This window comes from Vigna unguiculata, chromosome 10 (genome assembly GCF_037176805.1).
Source record: "Vigna unguiculata cultivar grain cowpea cultivar isolate G323 ecotype 2 chromosome 10, ASM3717680v1, whole genome shotgun sequence".
Classification (NCBI taxonomy): domain Eukaryota; kingdom Viridiplantae; phylum Streptophyta; class Magnoliopsida; order Fabales; family Fabaceae; genus Vigna; species Vigna unguiculata.
This window is the reverse complement of record NC_140801.1, coordinates 20,173,044-20,180,108: the sequence shown is the minus strand read 5'-3', so window position 1 is coordinate 20,180,108 and position 7,065 is coordinate 20,173,044. Positions and strand designations below refer to the sequence as shown.

At 35.8% G+C, this 7,065-nt stretch overlaps 1 pseudogene; it reads right to left on the bottom strand.

Annotated features, from left to right (window-relative positions):
• Nucleotides 1-2,617: 2,617 nt before the first annotated feature.
• LOC146882313 (uncharacterized) lies at nucleotides 2,618-5,342 on the bottom strand (annotated as a pseudogene).
• Nucleotides 5,343-7,065: the final 1,723 nt, after the last annotated feature.

Below are 7,065 nucleotides of genomic sequence, written 5' to 3'. Positions count from 1 at the left end.
CCCAAAGTCGTCTCCCAACGAACGTGAAATTAATTTTTAACAAGTTAGTTCTTATAAAACTATACAAGAGTTAGTCAAATAAAATTATAAAAATATGAGGGATAAAGATTAAAAGATAAAATAAGATATAAACAATAGTAAAGTAAATAGATTGATTCCATTGCTTTTTGAAAATAGATTCATCATCGGTTATCTAAAGATTATTGCTCAATTAATTATTGTTGTAGATTTGCAAATTAATCAATGTAAAGTCTCAATTAATTTGTTGGCGTTCTCACTTTTAACCAAAGTACAGTCTCAATTAAAAGTGAGAACTTTTAGATTATCAATAGTAAATTCAACCAAAGTACAGTCTCAATCAAATTTTATTATGCCTAATCATGTCTATTTTTTTATCTTCTCACCAAATAAAAAGCTTAATTAATCAAAGTAAATTCTCAATTAATTTTAGTTAGAGTAAATACCTTTAATCAAAGTAAAGTCTCATTTATTGGTAAAAACTCATTCAATCACATGAAAGTTTCTAAATAAAATCAAAGTAAAGTCTCAATTAAATTTAAAAACCCTTGAACTCATATGATCAACATCCATATAGATTTAAAATCATTACTTTTTACGTGATTCAAAGATAAAAGACATAGATGAATTAAAACCTCAACAATAATAAAAAGAACAAAACAAAGATATTAATTGATCTAACCTCAGAATCCAATTAAGAAATTACAATGGAATCAACCCAAGAAGTTTAGAACTCCATGAATGCAAAATAAAAATAGAAGAATAGAGAGAAGAAAAGAGAGAAAAAGGAAACGAAATTAGGCACCCCTAAGGGTTCCAAAACTCCGAAGTCCCGAGCTTGTTCTTCTGCTTCTCCCTTGGTCTCTTTATATAGGACTTGGACTGGGCTTTTCTGTTACTTAAACCTCTCAAATATCTTTTAAAATAAAGATAAAGATAAATATTCAAAGATATTTGGAGAGATATAAACTATTTGACAAATATAGTTGGTTAATAATTTATGATATAATTAAATTAAATAATTATTTAAAGATATCTGATAAATTATCACCAGATAATATTTGTATTAATTTTCTAAATAAACCATTTTCAATCCTGTAGTCCAATTTTGCAGAGACATAAAAAAATATCAATATTTGCAAATAAACCCCTATCCTTGGACCAGTCTTTGACTTTTTGACCAGATTTGACCAGCTTTGCTGCTCCATTGACCAGTTGACCAGATTTGACCAGTTTGACTGTCTAACCAAAGGATGACACGTGGCAGCTCCTTCTCTCTCCCAAATTAGGGTTTCATTCTCACACTCTTCTCTAACTCGCGGTGGCTGCTGTTGCGCGGAAATGGTGGCGCGTCTTCTTCTCCAGCGGAGGCGTGGTGGTGGTTCTGTGAGAAGATGGTGTGGGCTGCTGCATTTTCCGCTGCCATGGATCTGTTCTGGTTCGGTTTGGTTGTAGATCTGGAGCTGTTTTCTGCTAGATGAAGATGTTAGTGTGGAGCAAAACGGTGGTTGGGTTGCAAGAACGTGGAGGATGCGCTGGAGAAGATGGAAGCTGTGCGAATGGAGGATGCTTCTTGGTGATGGTGCTGCACAAACTGGTGCACGAACGTCTCCGCTGCTGCCATGGTTTCCCTACGTGGACGACGAAAGGTTCGAGGAGCTGAACGTGGTGGCTGCGGGATGAAGATGACTCGCGTGCTGCTGCAGTGGTGGTTCGTTGCTGTTTTCCGGCATGGCTGTAGTAGGCTTCACGGTGATGCTTCATGGCGGCTCTACATGTGCAGCGTTGAAGGTGGTAGTGTAGGTGATGACGGAACGCGTTTTGCTCTAGTGGTGCCGCTAGTGTCTGCCGGCGAGGGTGGCGAACGATGTTGCTGCGATTGCTCCAGCGAGAGTTGCGGCTGCCGTGGAGGGTGGTCATGGTGGCTGAAATTAGGGTTAGGGTTTCATGTGTGAGATGGAGGAGATGATGACGTGGCAGTGTCTAATTGGTACATATGTGTTTGCAAGGATTAATGCCACGTGTCAGCATATGGTTGGCCTGATTTGAAAGTTGAGGATTAAGTGGTAGGAGGGATGTAAATAGACATATTAGGGGGTGCAGAATAAGTTTTGGTGAGACCCATTTAGAAAGAGGGGAGTGTATAAGTAAAAACTAGGGGTGCATAAATGATTTTTCCAGAACTTGCTAATTTTAGCCTTATTTAAAGATGGTTTCTAACTTCAATCAATTTATTTTCCCACCTTGAAATGAGCTTAATCTTAACTTCAGCTACATCAACAAACATTAAAATATCCAAAAATAATTTATGCAGCTAAAAATCACTTTTTAAGACATTTTTATCACACAAGCTCAAACAGCTTAATTATCATAATTATCAATTAAATCACTCTTTAATCACATAAATTCAATTAAATACCCAGAATTAAACACTGAATGAGGGCAAAAATACGCACTCATCAGGTTTCTTACTTATACAAAATGATGGATTTATCCAAATCCCTTCCTCATGGTCATCTCTCTTATACAAGATATCATCTGTTATTGGATCATCATCATATGATATGTCATATATAGGATCATCCTCAATATTTGTATTTCAATTCTCTATATCTTCATTGTGATGATCATTTATTTTATTGGATAATAACACAATTGACCAATTGACATCAACAGGATCAGTGACATAAAATATTTGTTGCACTTGTGATGCTAAAATAAATGGCCCATCCTTGTACCCCACTTTATTAAAATTCGCAAGCATAAACCCTGCCTCATCTTGTCGAACTCCATTATTGTTATCAACCCACTTGTAACCAAATATGGGAATTTGAAATGTTTTGTAATCCAACTCCCATATGTGTTCAATTACCCTAAAATATGACATATTTGCATATATAGGAGTTCTATCTTTAGCACTTGAGATATGCATAGATTCAGCCACCAAAGTGACACCACTATTTTGCATGGTGCTTTGATTATCTCGTTCTTTGGTACAAAATGTGTACCCATTAATCATATAAGCAATGTAAGAGAAGACTTGAAAAGTTGGACCATTTGCTAACCATCTCAATCTGTCAGAAATATTAAAGGAGTTCACATTTAACTCTGCATAAATATGGCTTTTTAGCCATTGTATAAAAGTTGCATTGTGTTCTCTACTTATCCAATTGTCAGTCCTATTTGGATCTAATCTTTTTAGCATGGCTTTGTGTCTCTCAATATATGGTTCAACTTCTTAATCATTGTGTAAAATATACATTTGAGCTTGTTCCCAATCTTTCCTCGATATGGTCACTATGGTCTTTCTAGTAATCCCTCTACTGAGGTTCTTGCTAAGTGTCGAGCCTTTGGAAGTCCTATTGATTCAACATTAGAAAGGTAATTAGTACAAAACTCAATAGCTTTTTCAAGTATATATTGTTCCACTATACATCCTTTTGGTCGACTTCGATTTTTCACATAACCCTTCAATATCTTCATATAACGCTCCATTGGGTACATCCATCTCATATATGCTGGCCCACAATATTGTGTCTCTTTAACTAAATGAATGGTAAGATTACCCATTATGTCAAAGAAAGAAGGTGGGAAAAACATTTCAAGCTCACACAAAGTTACAATAATTTCTCTTTCTAGTGCTTGCAATTTTCCAGTGTCAATCACTTTGCTACAAATGGCTCTAAAGAAATAACATAGTTTAGTTATGGTCCATCTTACCTTTTTAGGTAAAATGGAACGTATGCCTATCGGTAGAAAATGCTCCATGAGAATATGACAGTCATGAGACTTCAACCCTTTTAGTTTTAGATCTTTCATAGATACTACGTTTTTTATGTTTGATGAGTACCCATCTGGAACTTTAATTCCTCTGGAACACAAATTTCTCCTTTCTAGATAGAGTATAATCTACTAGTGGTAGATATTGACGTTTACCTTTCTTTATTGGTGTTAATTCTGTTCTAATTCCCATATCAAGTAGGTCCAACCTTGCATTGATGCCATCCTTATACTTTCCAGGAACATTCAACAATGTACCTATCACACTATCAAATACATTTTTTTCAATATGCATGACATCAAGGAAATATCTAACATACAAGGATTTCCAATATGGCAACTCAAAAAAGATTGACTTTTTCTTCCACCCAGATGTGACTAGATCTGCTGCAAAAGTTTTACCAAATTTGTTGTTTATATTCTTTACTTTATGAAAAACTTTATCACCAAACAACAATTCTGGAGGTCTACGTTCCATTAAACGCTTTTCTCCACCCTAGATAACGATGTTTTGAAGTTAAGAATTTGCGATGACCAAGAAAAACATTTTTCTTACCATGTTCTAATCGCACCCAATCTGTATTATCTTCACATATAGGGCATGCACACTTCCCTTTGATACTATATCCAAATAGATTACCGTATGGTGGAAAATCATTAATTGTGCCAAACAACATTGCTCTTAGCTGGAAACTTTCTTCCATATAGCCATCATACACCTCTACACCTTCGTTCCACATATCCTTCAAGTCTTCAATCAAAGGTGCCAAGTATACGTCTATGTCATTCCCTATTTGTTTTAGACCTGGAATTAACATGGACAACATCATGAACTTCCTTTTCATGCATAGCCATGGAGGTAGGTTATATATAATCATAACCACAGGCCACGTGCTATGTGAGTTGCTTCGCATACCATGCGGATTTATTCCATCAGTAGACAAAGCAAGACGTAGGTTTCTTGGTTCTTTTCCAAAATTAGGGTAATCATGGTCAACTTTTTCCCATTGAGGAGAATCTGCAGGATGTCGAAGCTTTCCATCACATATTCTTTCATATGCATGCCATCTTAAGTTCTTTGCGTCTTGTGCATTATGATACATGGGCCTAAATCTTGGTATTATAGGAAAATACCATACCACTTTCATCGGTGCTGAATTTTTCTTGTAGCGTAATGCTCTACATTTAGGACATTTATCCAATGCTGCATATTCATTTTGAAAAAGAATGCAATCATTTGGACAAGCATGAATCTTCTCGTAGCTCATACTAATAGCACTTAACATTTTTTTAGCCTCATACATTCGACAAGGAAGTACATTATCTTGTGGTAGCATTTCTTTCAAAAGTGATAGTAATTCAGTAAAGCTCTTATCAGTCCATCCATTTCTTGCTTTCAAATTGAATAATTTTAACACTGCTAATAGTTTTGTGAAACTAGTACAACCATTATACAATGGTGTCTTAGCATTCATTGTCAACCTATCAAACATTTGAGGGCAATCTCGCTTATCCTCTTTAACAATGTTTGATATCATGCCCATTATGTGCTATATCATTTTTTTTTTATTTTCACCATGTTTGGTCCAACATAAATAACTTTTATCAATTCTGTTGCATACTAAATGTGCTTCTAACTCATCTGTGTTCACTACCCTTGAATGACAACACTTCAAGCATGGACAAATGATTCTACTAGGGTGTTTTTCATGCTCAACTGCAAATCTACGTGATGAAAGATTATCTTGTTTCTTTTTAAGATTATTTAATATGGTGTGAGTTGATTAAGAAAGCTAAGTGAAATCCCCACTGGACATTAAGATAGCAAGCTATCTAGATGTGAAGGTTCCTTTGACAAAGCTCAAAAGAAGAAGATGATGGATTGATTCAAATCAAAAAGGAAATGGAAGGCACATAAACAATAGAAAACCAAGAACAATTAAAGGAAGAAGAAAACATAAAATGGAAAGGAAAGAAATGGTAAAAATGTGAGAAGCACGCCACTATAAGGCTAGGCTAGAAGCCATGGCAACCTTGAAGATGAGTGGATGTGTGCCGCCACTTGCTATGCAAGATAAGGCTTGTTGAAGTCTTTGGAGCTTCAAAAGAGTCTCCCTCCTAAAGTAGGAAAGAACAAATCTAGCGTGCATCAAATTTTTAAGGTCCCTCCAAGAAGTCGCGAGTGACTTTTGGTTAATATTGTCCATACATAATTGATGCCACCAAGTCATGGCATAATCCTCAAACTCTAAGACTACCAAATCTACTTGCTTTTGATCACTAACTACATGAATGGTAAAAATTTGGTCCACTTTTTGTTCCCACTCAATGTAGATGTTTGGGTCATTTTCTCCTTTGAACTTAGGAATCTTTGGAGTTTGCTTCTCTTGTGATGGGTTGCGTGCCCCCTTTTCCAGGCGTCTCTTTCTTGCTCTTTAGCTTCAAGCCTTTGAATGTGCTCTTGGATTCTTAGGTTACTTTGCTCATTTTCTTTTCTCAATTGTTCAAAGGACTCCTTCCTAGACAACTCTAAACCCCGAAGCAATCTCATCAATGTATTGTTTTTGTTTGGAGTAGGTGCATTTGATAAACTTGCCATGATTCCTACAACAAAACACTCAAAGCCAAGACAAAATAAATGAATTAGGGGTTAGAGAACATGAAAAACGAAACCAATTCCAACCCAAAATGCAACCCAAGTGTTTAGATCACACTCCCAAAGTACCAAGGCAAGGCTAGCACTCAAAATCCACCAAAGGATTGAAGAAAACACTTTTAAAAACTTGTGCAAAACCTTTCAAATGCAAGACAAGTGATTCGGCCACAACACCCCAAGAGTTTCAAGAAAAGAAAACTAGTAAGACAAAACAAAGAACACCTAGTGACAAGCAAGAAAAGCACAAAAACAAGGAAAGCTAAACTCTAAAGAAGAAAAGTTTGAGACAAAACTTTTAACAAGACTAAAACAAGAAAAGCACATTTTAAAGACTCTATGGAAAGTACTTGACAAGCATCTTCAAGTCTTAAATCATGCATACACCAAGAAAGATCATAACCAAGTTAAAGTATGGAACAAATTAGCCAATATCACCCAATTCTCAAGTATGAAAACTAGTAGCATAACACCTAGTGAAAAACACACTTTTGGTTCACCAAGGAGCAAGGTTGCTCTCGGTTTTTAGGCAAAAATTGGTGCAAAACTTTCTTCTTTCACAACTAGTTTCATAAAATGGTGAGAAAGAGGTTTAGGTGGCTTGGACACTTAGT